Source organism: Triticum dicoccoides, chromosome 7B, assembly GCF_002162155.2.
Source record: "Triticum dicoccoides isolate Atlit2015 ecotype Zavitan chromosome 7B, WEW_v2.0, whole genome shotgun sequence".
NCBI classification, from domain to species: domain Eukaryota; kingdom Viridiplantae; phylum Streptophyta; class Magnoliopsida; order Poales; family Poaceae; genus Triticum; species Triticum dicoccoides.
The window spans coordinates 769,794,023-769,812,785 of NC_041393.1; the positions used below are offsets into that span (position 1 = coordinate 769,794,023).

At 43.1% G+C, this 18,763-nt stretch overlaps 1 pseudogene; it reads right to left on the reverse strand.

Moving 5' to 3' along the window:
* Positions 1 to 9,986: 9,986 nt before the first annotated feature.
* Positions 9,987 to 18,763, reverse strand: part of LOC119339775 — an 11,395-nt pseudogene continuing 2,618 nt past the window's right edge.

An 18,763-nucleotide genomic window follows, 5' to 3' on the forward strand; every position in this document is an offset into this window, starting at 1 on the left:
TTCCCCTACTCCTCTGTCGCCACCGCCCGAGCCTGCCCTCACCGCTGCCTCCCGCCCTCAACCTTAGCGCCGCCGCCTGCCGCCGCTCTCGACCTCACCGTCGCCGCCCTCGACCTCACCGCCGCCGCCGTCGACCTCACCGCCGCCGCCCGAGCCCGCCCAGCACCGCCACCTCCCGATCCCGAGCCCGCCCTCGCCGCCCCTACCTCTCTGTCGCCGAGCACCTCCCCGTCACCGTCTCTCCCCTCTCTGTAAGCCCCCACCCCTCCCCACCCCCTTTCTCTCTGCTTAATTAGTTAGTACTAGATGTTTTTTAGTAGTAGTAGATGTTAATTTAGGGTTCATAGATAATGATTTTTACTAGTTGAACTAGTTTAGTTTTAGTTGAACTAGTTAGGTTTTAGTTGAACTAGTTTAGTTTTAGTTGAACTAGTTTAGATTTAGTTGAACTAGTTTATTTTAGTTGAACTAGTTTAGTAAGTAAATTAATAAACTAATTGGACTAGTTGAATTAATAGAACTAATGTATTTTTAGTAAGTAAATTAATAAACTAGTTGAACTAGTTTAGTCTTAGTTGAACTAGTTTAGTAAGTAAATTAATATAACTAGTTGAACTACTTTATTTTTAGAAAGAACTAGTTTTTTTCTATTTATAGTAAGTTTATATTTAGTAAGAACTAGTTGAATTAATAGAACTAATTGAACATGTCATATTTGCCGTTATTGTTTTAGTTTAAGCAATTATTCGGGATGTATTAGTGATAACTTATAGGGTTTTTGCTTTTGCAGAAATCAAGGAGCCCCTCCATCATCCCCGCCGTCGTCCCCATCACCGACCCCCTCCAACCTTGAGGTGAGACCTGCCAAATCTCCATGTATATCTTGTGTTGCTCATATAGGATATGTGGTTGCCCAAGTGGCCGGTCATGTTCAGGTTACACCTCCGAGTGGCCTATGTTTTGCCGGAGTGTTGATTAATTTCCGTTCCGGCAAATTTCGGGCGCTCGATATGTCCTTTTTTAGCAAAGGTCATGCTAGATTTTTCCGTGAATTCTGGCATGACTTGTGCTAGAATATGTACAAGTTTAATCTTTGAATTATGAACGTAGGAAATGTCGCACTTGGACGACGACAGTCTCTCAGGGGAGTGCAGATGGTGCCACGATGATCGAGGTATGTGCGACGCTGGACGAAGATCGGCGCTTCAGCATTAAGCTCGAGGAGACATTCGATGTTGAAACGGTACGCAACAATGACAAGTGTGTTTTTCGTAATTAAGCATGACTTCAACTATTTCAACGTCTAATTTTCATATTTTACAATTCGACTAGCTTATCCCATGCCATGCAAGACGCTATGTCTTGGAGAGGATGGGTTTTGAAGACCATGAAAATTTTGAAACAAATAAAATACACCTAAGGAGCCATCATGATATGGATTTTGAAGTAAATCTGTGCAATGCTCAGAGCATAACCCATTTTGGTTGCCAAAATTGGGAAGCACTTTGCAAAATGTATGGTTTTTATGAGGGTATGATTGTCACCATGGATCTTGGTGATCCTGACATTGAGCAAGACAATATGGACATTTGGGTCCTTGTTGATACACTTCCGATTCTACCGCAATGTGAATTTCTCACACATAGTTATTAACTAATTTATATTGTTTATTTCAAAATAGTTGACAACTTATTTCCATTGACATCTTATTTTGATTCTTCAAAGAATGTGCGGAAGATAGTAGACAAAACCCACTATACTGATGGCTTCGAATTAACTTATAAGGAGAAAAGTCATCTGATCGCTTATTGTACTTATCTTGAGGATTACAATACCTATTATCGAACTCCTCCAAATTATGGTGAATACGTGCCACTAGTGCACGTGTTGAACCAGGTAACTTCTATGGAGATACCCTGGTAAGATTTTTTACTATTACAACATCCGTGCATCTTTTGCATACTTCTAAAACTAGTACATCATTGCTAACTATGAAGTTATTATTATGTTTTCAATAGAAAATCTCGATGGGTTGTGTGCCTCATATGATGTATCTCAATGGTCGCCTTAGAGTTCTGAACATACTACCAGGTCAATCTAGGGAGCTCACCTGTGCATATCGGATTTCTAAAACCGGTGATCACATGCTCATCAAAGAATGGAAAAAATGTTTAGACATTAGCAAGGAGGTTCTTGGAAGTAACATTAAGCAAAAGGCGATAATTGGAGACATGATAATCTCCATTCTCCATAATGGAGAGTCAGGGGCTATCTTGTTTTTTGCTATTTTACCTTAGAGAATGTAGTAGGTCCTAAGAGAATGTAGTAGGTCCTATGAGGTACAATATGTTTATTATGTGGTACAATGTGGTAGAATTGATGATGAGGAGTACTTGTGATTACGACTAGTGACCAATTTGCTATGTGATGTCATTCATGAAAACGATGATCTTGAGGAGGTGTTATATGACAATGATGTATTATGATGATAAGTTGTTAATGATATGATGATGATGATGATATTTATTATATCATTGGGTGAAAGAACCGTGGACTAGTTTCAAGTGGATGTCCCACTTGAAACTAGTCCACGGTTCTTTCACCCCGTGATGTAATAACTCATTATGATGTAATAACTCATTATGATGTAAAAACAATCTCTAAATTCCTGTTGTATGAAAACTTGTGTAAAGGTGTATGAATACAACATGAAATAAAAAATAAACAAAATACGAAATAATAGTAGTAGCGCGGGAAGGGAGAAGCGCTACTACTAATTACCAGTAGCGCTCCTCCGGGAAATCGCTACTACTAAGTCAATTTAGCAGTAGCATGGGTTGAGGCACGCTACTGGTAAGCTTTAGCTGTAGCGCCGTACCAGTAGCGCTCCAGCCCGCGCTACTGATAGGCCTAAAACCCTCACTGCTACTAGGCTTTTCCCTAGTAGTGACATGCTTCTTTAATATGTCCCCATAGCTCTCTAGCGTCTCCTAATAATGTTCTTCTAAATTGCACATTATCTAGACCATTGTCAAAAACTTCTTTAACTATTTTCTTTTTATCAAAGCAAAGATCATTCAACCTAGGAAATTTTTTGCTTAGTGGAGCGATGCCAATCCACCAATCTTCCCAAAAGCGAGTTCTATCTCCATTCCCAATTTTAAATTTGCACAGAGAAACAAAATGGTCTCTGTGTTTCAGTATATCCCTCCAAAACTGGGAATCTCCCTGTTTGGCCTGAACAGTGCCCCAATTTCTATTCTTAATATTTTTTTTCCAAATGATGTCTTGCCACAGCCCCTCAGTTGTGTATAATTTCCACCACCATTTACACACAATGCTTTGTTCATGCATGCAAGATTTTGGATCCCCAAGCCCCCCATATCTTTTGGCCTACACACCTCAGACCATTTCACCAAATGGTATTTTCTTTTTTGATCATTTTCTTGCCATAGAAGTCTGGCTCTGAAAAAATCCATGCGTTTTTCAACCCCAATGGGGAGCCCATAGAAGGACATCATAAAATAGGGCATGCCTGTGAGAGCTGACTGAATCAATGTAACTCTCCCTGCACTGGCCAGCAATCTGCCTTGCCAAGCTTCACATTTTTTCTCCATCTTAGTCTCTGGAGGTTTCCAATGTTTGTTTCAAATTATATTCTTATCTACAGGTAGCCCTAGATATTTCATGGGCAAGGTACCCATTGGGCATGTGAAAATTCTAGCATATTCATCTTTCTTATCAACTGCCTCTCCAAACAAAAAAAGCTCACTTTTATTAAACTGATCTTCAGACCAGACATTTGCTCAAACAGACATAAAATATATTTCAAATTGTGTGCACTTTCTATATCATCTTGCAATAGGAAGATGGTATCATCTGCATATTGTAACATATTAACCCTATTTGGTATGTATTCATTTAGGACCCCCTTGACCAGCCCATTTTCTCTGGCTTTATCTAACATAATTGCCAGGGCATCAGCAGCCAGATCAAAGTTCAGAGGGGATAAAGAGTCCCCCTGTCTCAAGCCCTTATGGGTAATAAAGTATTTTCCTAGATTCTCATTAACCTTGACACAAAATTTCCCCCCTCTAACCATCTCCATGACCAAATCAATCCATTTATCTGGGAATCCCTTCAATTTCAACATTTGAAAGAGGAAGGACCATTTGATTTTGTCATAGGCCTTTTCAAAATCAATTTTCAGAAGCATATCACTTTCTTTTTTCTTTTTTATGCTGTTCAAAGTCCCATGAAGGATCAAAACTCCCTCCATAATATACCTGCCCTTAACAAAAGCAGTTTGAACAGGAGAAATAACATTGGCAGCTACCAAGTTCAGCCTATTCATCAACACTTTTGTGATGATTTTCAAGCAGACATTTAGCAAGCAAACTGGCCTGAATTTCTGTATTTGATTAGCATCTATCCCTTTTGGGACTAGGGTTATAATCCCATAGTTTAGTCTACTAATATCAATTTTCCTGTTGGCAAAGTCATCCAACATAGCTTTTAGATCAAATTTCACTAGATCCCAATAATGCTGATAAAATTCAGCAGTGAAGCCATCTGGTCCAGGGGATTTATTGTGTGCCATTTTAAAGACAACCTTCTTAATTTCCTACAAAGAAAATTCCTCAACTAAATTTTTTTCATAGCCCTTTTGAATCCTAATTGGATTATCAATATTAAGTGAAACAGAAGAATTATCTGGTGGACCAAATAAGTTTTTGTAAAAAGTGGTGATATATTCTATCAAGTTTTTATCCCCTTCTATCATCCCCTCAGCTTGCTCTAACATGTTGATTTTATTCCTCCTAAGTCTCCTATTTGCCTTGGCATGAAATAATCTAGTATTACTGTCTTCCTCTAGTATTTCATCAATTTTGGCTCTCTGACTCCATTTAGCCTCTTCCTGTTTAAGAAGTCTATCAAGCTGAGCTCTTAAATCTATCTGCTCTTTTCTATCAGCAGATGTAAGGCCATTAACCTCACAATTTTTATCAATAATACCCAATTTAAGCAGGATATCTTTATTTAATTCAAAATACCATGCATTCATATTCCTGTTCCACCCTTTAAGTTTAGGTCTTAGATTTCTAAACTTTCCCAACAATCTATCTATGCTGTCCCCCCTTAATGGTAGGATCATTCCAGACTTTCTGTACAATTTCATCAATCCCTTCTCTCAAAAACCATGCATTTTCAAATCTGAAAATTGGCTCAGTTTTTTGGAAGTCTCCAGAGTCCAAGTAAAGAGGAGTGTGATCAGACTTCTCTCTAGTCAAAGCTGTTACTTGGGTTAAGGGGCAAGTCTCTTCCCACTCAGTGCTACAAAGTATCCTATCCAATTTTTCAAAAGTAGGGTTGTGCATATTATTCCCCCAGGTGAATTGTCTCCCATTCATATCAAGCTCTCTTACCCCAGCTTGTTCCAAGATAGCATTGAAAAGAAAACTCCAGTGCCGAGGGGATCCTGGCTTATTTTTCTCACTAGCTTTTCGAATAATATTGAAGTCACCTCCAATCAAAATTGGATTAACACAAGTTTGAAACACTCTGGATAACTCAGCCAGAAATAGAGCTTTCCTTTCTGGTTGTGCATCTCCATAGATCACTACTAAATCCCAAATAAACCTATTTTTAACATCTTGGACTGTCATTTTTATGTGATAGTCTCCCTCATCTCGAGAAATCACATCTACTGTGGTATAATTTACTCCAAACAGAAGGCCACCAGATTTCCCCCTAGCTGGAGTAAAGTGCCAGTGGAAATCCCTCCCTGCACAAATTTGTTGTAAATCATTTCTAGAGAATTGTTGTCTCATGGTCTCCTGCAGACCCAAGAAATCAACTCTCATACCCATGATCATCTCCCTCAAGAATCTTTTCTTGATATCTCCCCCAAATCCTCTCATATTCCAAAAGATACCCCTCATCTTTTTTTATTTTTCTTCCTATCAGAAGATTCTAGGGTTTTGATAGCAGAGACAATTTTAACTCAAGAACCTCTGGTAGTTTTACCTCTTTTCCTCTCTTTTTTTGATGAGAAAAGCTCTTTAATTAATTCCCATTCTTCATTCTCTTCCTGTTCTCTCTCCTTTTCCCCATCCTCTAGCAAATCTTCCAGAGAATGTTCTCCAGTATCAATGATATTATGTTCCTTAGGTAGAGAGGTTTGTTTCTGATTATTATTGTAGTCTGCTAACCACATATCAATCCTTGTCTGTTCAGCCATTTTTATCAATTTCAAATTATGATTAACAGTGTCAGGTTTATTTCCCAAACTTACCCCAACCCCCTCAGCAATCTGCTGCAATATATTATTGGATCTAGAAACAATATCAGAAGGAGTAAACTCACCATAGTTGTTTTTCTGTGCTACTCTCTCTTTAGCCAAATCAGTGATTTTTTTGTCTTCTTTGCCTTTCAGTCTAGTACATCTTCTCAATTCTTCTTCTTCTTGGGATTCCAGTTCTCCTATGCCAGCCTTCTTGATTTTTGTTTCAAAAGATTCAGTTTCCTGACTAGCAGTGTAATCCAAAGGCTCCATATATCCTAGCCCCACAGCCTGTTCCATTAGTTCCAAGTCTATCATTCCCTCTCCCTCTTCCAGCCAGCCTTCTGCTGCTCCTCCTCCCTCAGTGTCCTCTTTTTCATCTTCACTTCCAATAATTTTCTCCCCTGACTGTGACCCTCTCACCTCTTCACTTGCCTTCATATTGATTTGCAGTTGTTCATGTTGTCTCTTGACCTCTTTTTCTAAGGTTTTTCTTATGATGTCCATTTCCTTCCTCTTTTTTTCCTCCAGCATAAGTTGAGCAGTCTGCCTTGCTGCAAGTTTCTCTACTTTCTGAAGCCTAGACTTCAAACTTTCTTCTTCACCCTGGCCCTCTCCAGCAAACCCTGTTCCTATCTTTTCCTTGAGCATCTCATTTTTCTGACCCATGTCTCCTACTTTAATCACCACTTGTTCATATTGTTTCAACCCCAAACTCCCCAAGCTAACAAAGGACTTCCCAGACTCAGATTCTTTACTTTTTTTTCTGCATCTCATTCTCCCTTTGTGTTTCAGAGCTCTCCAGATCAAGGTAGTCAAAGATTTTCCTTTTATTCCCTTCTTCAAACTTGTACCACCCCTGTTCTGCTATGGAATCAAATTCAGAACCAATATCATAAAGCAGCAAATCTTTAGTAGTTATCTCAATGCCAGCAGGAATTTTGTGTAAGTCTCTCACTCCCACTTTCACTCTAATTTCTTCCTTAGAATAAACGTGCTCCACATCTACTTCAACCACTGGCCCCAGAGCTGAGCCAATTTCACTTACACCCAAATAATGCCTCAAGGTGTCAGGGACACCCCACATCTTGATCCAAACTGAATGAAGTTTTCCTTTTGCTTTATCATCTGGACTCCAGAACTCAACCTCCACCATAGGCCCAGTGCCAAGCAGGGTGAATTTGCCAAAGTTCTTCAACTCCACCAATTTGGCCTTCCTAGGAAATCACATAAGGAAAGTTTTTGGGCTCTGAAACTTGGCTCTCCAAGTCCACCCCCATTCAAACATTTTGCTGAAACCATAGGCCACTGTGGTGTCATTCAGCTGCCCCTCCTGCACAGTAACCAAAGCCATGGGGTTAATGTGTTCTGTAGCTACAATCTCCTTGGTATTCTGCACCAGAAGACATCCCAGCCCCCTGGCTCCTTATCCAACATATTTGGCAACTGGTTTGGGCTGTTTCAGAATGGTGCATTCTTCAGTATTATGAGATGGCCTCTGGAAAACCACACAGAAGACCTTATTTTTGCAGTCACTTTTTACATGCCCCTGTTCTTTGCATTTAACATAGAAAAGTTCCTTGGGATTTCCTATTTCTTTCTTTTTAGCTGTCTCTTTAGCTCCCTCCATTCTAGCACCTACATGTGGTTGCAGAGTTTCCTGTTTTGGCATATTGGACAAGAGAAACTGATACTGCTGTGCCATTTGCTCTTGTGGTATGAAACCAAACTGCCCAAGCCTCATCCCCATTGGCACAAGCTGAGGGAAACCACTGGTGCTCATCATAGGGAGTCCCCCTCCCAACTGAACTGGTCCTCCTTGCGTCCCCTGCTGTACAATGTTTGTATTAACCCCAGACCCACTCTCCTGCCTGTTTTCACTCATCCCAGTCTGGTATCTTTCCTGTTAATTACCACCTATGTCTGATGCAAATCTGCCAAACTTATTGTCTCCATCTCTACCACTCCCAGTGGATTTTCCATCCCCACCAGAACCACTGCTATTGGTCCCTGAACCTCCTCTGAAACTCCCCTCTTTGTTCCTCCAACCATATCCATCCAACTCTCTCTCTTCTTGCCTATTGAAACCTCTCCCAAAACACTCATATCTGCCATAGAAGTTACCTCTCCCTCCTGGATTGGTTCCTCTTCCAGGCCTTGGCCTCCAACTCTCTTGTCTGCCAGCCATAGCTTCTTCTTCTTCCCAAAGTAGATCCCTCTTCAGCACTTCCTCCTCTTCACTGGTCGCCGTCAAGGTTTCGCTAGGGTTTGGTAGGTGGAGGAAATCAGGATCAGGGATGAAGGATGGGATCCCCCTATATATAGACCCACACCCCCACTATCTGTAGTTGGATTTTTTTTGCACACCCCACTACTGGGCCACCTTCTTCCAGAGCCCACCTGGTCACCCTTTTTCCCCCACACTGTCCTCCATTCCACCTGCACCTTTTCTGCTCCTGATTCGTGTCTACTTTTATAATCCCGACTTTCCTCCATTGCTTCTTCCAGCATAAAATTTTCTAGGACATTGTTCATCCTATCTTTCCTATCAACTAATGTTTCTTCATAAAGAATCATGTCTCTCTTATCAATTCTATTATCATCAACCTCACAACCCTCATAGACAGTGTCTATATCTGACAAATATTCAGGAAATCTGGGCAGATCCCATATCTTGGGTATCTTATCCCTAATCCTTATCAATGCCATATCAATTTTTTGGTTATGGACCCCCCCAGTTGGGTGAATCAATGTGAATGAGTTCATTCTGATTTATACCTCTCTGTTTTTCATCCCCAACTTTTTCATTTTTAAGCAGAAGGCTCTGAACATAAGTGTTCATCCTCTTTTTCAACCTACGATTAGCTCGTCTAATTTGACGATGAGTATCAATATCCCCCTGACTATCCTCACAATCACAAGTGTGTGTCAGGTACTTAAGAACAGAAGGATAAATCATACCTAAATTAGCGAGATCCTCGTCAAAAACGTCATCTGAATCATCACTTGTTAGCACCCAAAAGCGGTTGCCATCTAGCAGATGATTCAGACTCTGTTCCCGGCGAGGCGTGCTGAACGACGAGGCTCTGGAGTCTCCGATGTTGATGGTGCTGCGATGAGATGAGCGGAGCGGCGCGGCGCCCCCGCTGCCTCCTGTGGTGCCTGATACGCCGGATCCTCGTGGATCTCGATCGGAGCCATGGCCGACCCTGGAGCGGGGAGGGCCAGGACCCCCTCTCGAGGGCGAAGCGCCGATTCCCTCATGGCGGGGATGAGGTTCACGGTCGCGAAGATGATGAAGGCCACCCACTTCCTCGCCACCGCCCTCACCGGCGAGTCTGCCTGATCCGCCGCCCACAGCAGAACCTGCAGCGGGTGCTTGTGCCCTCCGCACCCGAACAACGATCTCTCTTCCTCCTCCGCCAGATTCTCCACAATCGCCTCCGCCTTCGCATACATCTCACGCTTGCTCAAATTCCAGGCCCCGATCTCTCTCAGGCGGATCCGCAGGCGCGCATCCCTGCCCGCGAACCTCTGCATCTTCTCTTGGTTGATCTCCACCATCTCCGCCGCAAGCTCGAGCAGACAGAGCAGTGGATGAGGCGTGCAGGAGAGGAAGAGTGGGATGGGGAATAACCTGCGTGGATTTCTTTGATCTTAATCCCCCCTCCGCCTTAATTGCTCTCCCACCGGCCGCATTTCCTCATTCGCCGTCTCCCGAGACGCCATCCTCGCCGGTGATGTCCTCCTCGATGTGCGCAACATGACAGGGGAACGCAACCGTAGCCCCAGGAGCCAACACGAACCCGCCCCCCGACAGCCTATCAACCGTGCACCCGCGCTCGTCGATGAGGCGCACCGTCGTGGTGTGCGGGTGCAGCACCACCACGCCCTGGTGATACTTGGGGATCGTCACCGATTTCAGATCGGCGGCAAACCACGCCGACCACCGCGCCGTGACGGGCTCACAAAACGCGTCGCCCATCTTCCTGTCGACGTGGACCTGCTCGTCACGTTCAGCGATCGTGTCCACAAATACGGTGCTAACATAATACACTTGTAATCCGTTTAATAATTCAGAAAAGAAATAAGCACGTACACAGACAAGCCACGGCATCGTCAAGACGAAGAAACATTTTTGCTAGGGATCAAGATTACACTGAGGCAAACAGGTACACATGTTTAACTGAGGGAGGTACATAGCGAGACTTAATAAATGCCTTGCAGGAAATATTTTCCGTCCTTGTAAGGACAGTGTACTGTCGCTGGGGACGCGTCCCTTGATCCTGCACTAATTAACATTTATTCACAGATTGAAGCAAACAAATAATATTGGTTGATTTGCTGTGGTTCAATGCATGTACAGTTTGAGATTTGCTCAGCGAACATGCTGAGCATTAAACAACGACAAACCGTCTTCATGTTTCAAACTAATTTACAGGTGTCGACAGACAAACATGAGCTGATATAGTTCGTGGCAACGAAATTGGAAGAGGAGCAAGATCGGTGGAGGACAAGTTAACTAAGCTTAAGTTGTGTACGACGTACCTCACATCCTTTCTGCAGCAGCTTCTTTAGTGCGCTATCATTCTTCAGAAATCTGGGACGCATCGGCCAACGTCACGTGATTGAGATACGGAAGGTCTAGCAAACCCTCCCAAAGCTTGCTTATCTTCTCGCACTCCCAAAGTACCAGGAGAGAGAGTTTAGCCATTGTCCCTTCCTCCGTCCTCCACTCCTCCATGGAAAACCTGTGAAGTTCTAACTCTTGCAGCTGAGGAAACCCTTGGGCAGAGCAGGACATAATTTTGCCTTCATACCCCTGTAATTTCAGCACCACAAGACATGGAAGCTTCTCTAGGATCGGCATCGGGTCTTGTTTAATGACATCGCCATATAGAACAAGACGCCGTAGACTTTGCGGGAACTCATGAGGCAACTTATCAAGCACACCAAATTGGCCAAGAGTAATATCAACAAGGTGATGCATGTTTGCAAATAGGTTAAAAACCTCCATGGGCAAGGGGAACATCATCAAGAACAAGGTTGCTAGTTGATTCATCTGGCCCAGGAAAATAACCATGTCATGAAAGCACAATTTAGTGTCATGAAAGCATTTGCCGAAGCGGAGAGGTCGGGAAGTACTAAAAGTGATCAAAGGATGAAAGAACGACGAGCTGGGAAACAAATTGACCAGCTTGGCGAACAAGCGAAGCAATCGTGCCCCCCCGCTCAAGGTGCCTGCTAGCGACATCGTCGATCCGAGGATGGTGCCCGGTTATAGCAATCCTGGAGATTACCTGCCCGACGATGTACATTATGATTTCTTGGAGGCGCAGATACAGAGATACGAGTACGGGAAGCCTCTCGTCAAAGATGAAAGATCTCTATCAACAATGATGCGAAGATTGCATGATTGGTACATGAAAACCTGCAGAGAGTCTGAGGGGAGGAGTACTTTGTATGTGAGAGTTAAAAAGGAGCATGACCTCGTTGGAATTGAACTGTTGCCTATTCCATTTGAGGAGTTTTATCAGTTTTTCAATCAATTGGCCCTCGATAAAGCAACGGTCACCTGCTACTGTCTGTAAGTAGTACTACTTCTGTCATTAAGTCTCTCTATATAACTCAGCTCTTTCATTGCATGTATTTATAATTATCCTCACTATATTATGCAGATAGAAGATTGCCGAATTGAAGAAAAGACAAGTGAGTGATATTGGGTTCATTAACACATATCTCATAGATGCAACTGAGGTTGAATTTCATGCCGAAAATATCGAGGCCAACTTGCTACAATCGTTGGTAATAAATGAACACAAAGATATAATACTCTTTCCTTACAACTTCAAGTGAGTGTTATTGTCTTGTGGCATATTCGGTTTCCCTTTATTAGTCCAGGTTATAGTAATGTAATATTGATGAGTTATGCATGCGTGCACAGCTTCCACTATATTCTCCTAGATATTAAGCTTGAGCAGGGAGTAGTAACTGTCTTAGACTCGAGACGAAAATATCCCAAGGAGTATGCGGACATGACTGAAATGCTCGAGAAGTAAGTTAAATCGATCATTATCCATCGTATCAGCAACTTTGTTCATTTCTGATACCAAGTAATTGTTTTCTTTGTATGGCAGGGTTTGGAGAAACTTCACCAAAAAAGCTCCGGGACTGCCGAAGAAGCTACAATTTAGACACCCGAAAGTAAGTACTATAGTAGCATATTCCACGCATCTCCTAGTGATTCAAGCGCTAGTTTCATCAATACCATTTAGCATGCTTGCTAATTATCAGTTTGATTGACCTCTATTTCTTGTAAAGTGGTTGTGGTTGGAATAAGGGAATGATTTCTGTGGATACTACATTTGCGAGTCCATCCGCCACACGACCTGTGAGCGGGGCTACTCTAACAAACAATATGAAGTGCGTAAATAACAATATTCACAATTTTATTTTATTACCATCATTTGTGTTGAGTTTCATTCATTCATATATATATATATATGTATTGACCCCCTTCTTAGAATTAAATGTTTCGGATGTGGGATGAACTCCTAGCACCAGATCGCATGCGAGCAATTCAAGAGGAATTGGCGGCATTCTTTCTTGACCACGTGATCACTAAAGACGGAGAATACTATGTGGACCACGCGTCCGTATGTTAGGAGATTATATTTGTAAAAGATAATTATTGTATATATGTAGCCGGTAGTGTCGGATAGATATACGAGAACTTGTTGTTCGACCAATCTCTCGGAGAAGGAGAGGTGGTCGATATCACTTCTCTCTGTATGCATATATGTTCATGACGATCTTCTGTTTCCTTCGTTTGCTTACTAGGTAGCTATCGTGTCTAGCTAGTCCTCTCTATACATATGTATAGTACGTAGCGTCGACCAAGCACGGACAAAAGAGAGGACACTTCTCTCTATTAATTAGCTAGCTAACACAATATATGAAACACCTAAATTAACCCCCCAAAACCCCCAAACCCCCCCCCTTTCAAAAAAAAAGAAAACAAAAACCCCAGCCACAGAAATGCTGACGCGTGGATGCCTATTGGTCCTGGTTGGTGCCACCAACCGGGACCAAAGGCCCTCCTGCCTGGGCTCAGCGCACAGGCCACGTGGAGGCCCATCTGTCCCGGTTCTAGATTGAACTGGGACTAAAGGGCCAGGGCATTAGTACCGACCCTTTAGTCCCGGTTCATGAACCGGGACTAAAGGCCCTCACCAACCGGGACAATAGGCCCTTTTTCTACTAGTGAGGATCTTCAAACCAAGGAGGAGATCGCTTGCTTCAATAGTTCCAGACACCTCTACTCTATCAATGGAGCCCCTACCGCAAGTCCACCTTCATCCATGATGGCCACCGTCCACCTTTGGCACCAGCGACTCGGCCACCCCAATGCATCCACCACATCATCTCTACTTAGTGAATTTGCTCTTCCATGTAATAAAGATCATCATGATCCTTCGATGTGTCAGTCGTGTCAGCAAGGCAAACATGTGCGCCTTCCCTTTAGTTCCTCTAGTTCTTCTAGTACTTTTCCTTTCGAGCTATTGCATTGTGATATATGGACGTCTCCTCATACTAGCATTTCGGGTTTTCAATACTATCTTGTTATATTAGATGATTTTTGTCATTTTGTTTGGACTTTCCCTCTACGCAACAAATCTGATGTTCATACTATTTTTCTTAACTTTAAACAATATGTTTCTACTCACTTTCTTCGACCAATTCGTTTCAGTCTCAACGTTGTTGAACCCCAAGTTGAGACTGCGGGGGGATGTTAGATTATATGTTAGACTTGTAATACAAGTTGATCAAAGCGACTAGGTTTAGGAAACCCAGGCTAAGTCGGTTTGTGACTTAGGCCTTTATATATCTCTTGTACCCCCTCTATTATCAATATACAAGTTTCACTATAACTTTACATGGTATCAGTTTAGTCGTTCCTAGGGCATGGTTGCGCCTCCAGCATGGCGTCCTCCACATGATCCTTGGACAAGACTCGTCCAGGCCTGGCCGATGCCCTGGACTGCCCCCTCTCCGATCGGTGCTCCTCCTGCGTACTCCGGCTCCTGGATGCCGGGCATGCTCCCACACACGGGATCTCCTGGCCTACTGGGCTCCCGTCCTCCAGCGCAGGCGTACCATGCTGCTCCAACGCCTACTACAGCGCCACGGAGCCATACTTCATCGACAACAGCGGCCTCTTCCAGCCGCCGCCTCCAAATTGGCCAAGAGTAATATCAACAAGGTGAGGCATGTTTGCAAATAGGTTAAACACCTCCATGGGCATGGGGAACATCATCAAGAATAAGGTTGTTAGTTGATTCATCTGGCCCAGGAAAATAACCATGTCATGATAGCACCATTTAGTGCCAACATGTGAAATAGACAAAAACAAGGCCTGGAGCTCTTTGTGATGCAGTCGGATACTCTTTGCAGGTGGTGGTGGTGCAAAACCCATCATCAAGGTATAAATTCCTTAGACTAGGGATATCCCAGAGGGATATTGGTACTTGGGATTCCAAGTTTGAGTCCCTTAGATCTAGAGTCTGCAAGTATAAGAGCTGACCTATTGTGGAAGGTAGCATGACACCTTCACAGTGTCCCAACCTAAGATATCTTAGTTGAATGCAGCCACTGATCACTGTAGAGAAATCTTTCAATGTTGAGTCTTCAATGCTAAGAACTCTAATGAACCTCAATTTAGGAACGGACGCTGATTTAAGTTCAAAGCCAAGCAAAGTCCGGATTTTAGCTGTCCCAGGTAAAATCTCATTACTCAAACTCTGTAAACTGGAGCGATGGCATACCAAGTTATTTGATGATGATGGTGCACCAACTTGGCCTGCATTTTTGTGGAGTGGTCCACATGTCAGAAAGAAGTTAGCCACATACAAGGACATATATTAAAATAGAAAATTGTAATATATAGGAAGAGAGCAGGAGATGAAGCCCGACCCATAGTTTCGTTCTTCACATCAAGAAAACCATCTTGCCTTGCTTCTTCTGCACACCAGTCATGTAAGATATCATGAATCTTTATAATCTCAATACATCCATGTGCCCTGCTTCTTTCAACAACTTCTACCAAGCTTCTCTGGGCCAACTCGGCTACATATGTACACGCTGTTTCTTCTAGCTTTTGTTTTGGTATGTGAGGAATGAGGCCTTCTGCTATCCATAATTCTATAAGTCTTGGCACATCTATTATGTAATCCTTGGGATAAGAATCAATATAGAGGAAACAAGACCTTAAATAATGATTTGGCAGGTCCTTGTAACTCCGAGCTATTATGTTCTGCATCATCTGCCCATCTCTGGTCGATGGCCAATCCAAGAGTATATCCGACCATTCTCGTGCATTTAAATGTTTTGATAGGTAACCCCCCAATAGTGCAAGTGCAAGTGGTAACCCATCACATTTCTTTGCAAGCTTTCTGCCAAGTTTTTCAAACTCATCCACATCATGTATGACCGACCTTTTGTATGATGGTAAGGCTTTGCTACTCAAAAGTTCCCAACTTTTTTCTTCATCAAGCTTCTTCAAAGGATGAACATGGGTTGGCATTTGAACATGATTTGCAATATCTTGTCGTGTGGTTATAAGTATTCTACTACCATTGGCTGCATCTGGAAAGGTTCCAATGCTTCTGTTTAATTGCTCCCATGTATCTGCTTCCCACACATCATCAAGAACCACTAAGCATTTTGTTTGCAACAAGAAATGATGGATCTTTTGTCCCGCCTCATACTCATTCAATTTATCAATTGACTCATCTGTACTCCCCATAATTTGTTTCATAATTTCCTTGAGTAAATCAATGCCTTTGTATTTTTGAGATACAGTAACCCAAGAAGTTTTGCGGAAGTGTTCTTGGACTCTACATGACATGAAGACTTTCTTAGCAAGTGTTGTTTTTCCTGCCCCACCCATAGCAACTATGGAGATAGCACTAAGACTCCTCTCTGTGTCAACTAATTTCTCCACTATTTCTTCGTACTCACCCTCAAAGCCAACAAGTACAATTTCTTCATAGTTTTGATGCTTAGGATAATCTTGTTGGAACTCATCATCAACATGAAATTTTTCTATTGGCACATTCCCCAAATCAACTATTTCCAGGCGGTTTGCAGTTTCAACTATCTCAGAGATTTTCCTTTTGATGCGTTCAATTTCAACACCAACATTGAGAAGGGTAGTCAAATCACTTGGTAGGCGAGCATACCTTGCAATGGCGCCCATGAATCCCTTCTTGAGCCTGTTTCTTTTCTGAATGTGATCCACCGCTTCAATGGCATTGTCAGCCTCATAACCCACATCTCTGATCTGGCTGACCAAGACAACAATATCTTCATCTCTGAGCCTCCGCTTACCGTCGGCATCTCTAGGGAAGCCTTGGAGCCGCTTGAGCTCATCTTTTAGGGACTCCACTTCAAAGGTGACTCCACACAGGAGTGTGGTCTCCCAAATGGCAAGTGTGTTGACATTGCTGAGCACGATATTATTTTTTAGAATGGAATCTTTCTTTACTGCCACATGACTGCCAGAATAATTAATAAGCAAATTAAAGCAAAAAAGCTCCCCTCCATGTGGCCACGCTTGAGATGGGCAAAAGCTCTCTCTGTAGTTTAATTAATCTGCAGTGCAAAGTTGAGTTGGACCCTCCTGACGATCTTATATTGTACTCGTATATTAGTAGAGGATGTAAACTGTTCAGTTAAACAGAGAGCATTTCTTCAGTGGAAGTAAAAGCATGAACCTGGCAACAAGTAGAAGAATCTGATATGTAAACCTGATATGTTCGTTGGACATTTTTTTTTGTAGAGGGCAGGACATTCAGCTTTGTATGGTGTTTTCTGTATTCTCAATGTGTATCCATTCGTATATACAGACTTGAAGAGAAATAGGTGGCTTTTCAGATATTGAAAACGTACGTGGTGCAGTTGATTAACGATGCCAGGCAGATGCGGTGTGAAAGATTTTCAGAGTTGTCTCAGCTGATCAGACCCAAACAAGCATAAGCACCGGTAATTAATTAACCACGATTCAGGGTACGCAGTACTCTGGGGTGGTACGTTCCCGTGGTCCGTGGAAGCAAATGTCAAGCCGCTTGTACTTCACTAATTCAAATATCTCCCGCAACCGAATCCCCATAATTTGAACAGAGGGAACAGAAAAGCAAAATGTCCAACATTTGAGTACACATACAACTTTGTATTGAGTGGAACCACGAACATGGCTAAATGATACAGTCGCTCATTTGTGTAGATTTCAGTCCATACCGTGCTAGCAAAACAACCACAATCCAAATCATCAAAAATAGATAGAGGTACATGCTCCGTTTTCATCTTTACATTTTTTTTCTAAATACGCGCGAGTGTGCAGATCATCGATTGATCCAGGGCAGGCAACAGTGATCTGTACGTATACAGAATTACAGATACGTGAGCAAGGATATGTGCAGAACAGCAGAAGTAGCACATCCTGCAGAACGGGAAGGGGAAGAGGATACATATCCGGATTAGGAATTTACAGTTTAGCAATTAAACAATTTTTCTGTGTGTAATTTAAATGGAAGATTTGCAGGATTTTCAGCGCCCTCCCCTTTAGGCATCATGTCACTCATCTGACCTAGGTATTGTGTCCTCCAATCTTGATTTTCTTATTTGTTTCATGCTTCTATCAGATGTGTATGATTTCTGGTTAAATTGTCATGGTTCTATCAGATGTGTAACTGATCAATCATGTGCCAACAAATTGAAGTCAGTCATGTGATGTCGCCACGCCTTTTCTACGATCCCACCAGCTACATGCACTTGGCTAAAAATTCCTTAGCCACTGCTGCACAACCATACCCTTTGCGTCAAGTCGTCGTCCATAAATTGCATCTTACCATCAAAGTCGAACCGACTGAAGTGAGAGTCGTCAAAACCCGCAGTGTAGCTTTTCAGCAGCATCCCACAACCATGCTAGTACGAGCCGCCGGCAGCAGCCACCAGATCTGGAGAAGAAACATCCCCAAGATCTATTGGTAGTCACTGCAATTTGCATCTCGAGAGACCAGTTGTTTCTGCTAAGGTCAGATACCATTGTGGGAAAGACGAGTTGGCGAGGGCTACCAGCAGCAGAGCAGTCAAAAGGTGTCGAGCCTGGGCTAGCAGAGTGCCAGCCCGAGGCATCACTGGCAAGACCTCGTGCTGCGACGCCAGTCATCTAGTGCACCAACCCCTACCACCAGATCCACGCGGGTCCAGGTCCATCGCCCATGTGGCGCGTGAGGTCAAGGGAGCTGAGCCACACAGTCAGATCTGTGCGGATGCATGCACGGAGCGCCAGCAGAGCCTCACCGGTGAGCCGCCGCCACCAAGCAGGGGGTTGACAACATGAGCCAACGAGGAGCAACCACGGGGGCTGTGAGCAGGTGTGGCGCCGCCAAAGCAGCCATTGTGTGCAGATCTGGCATA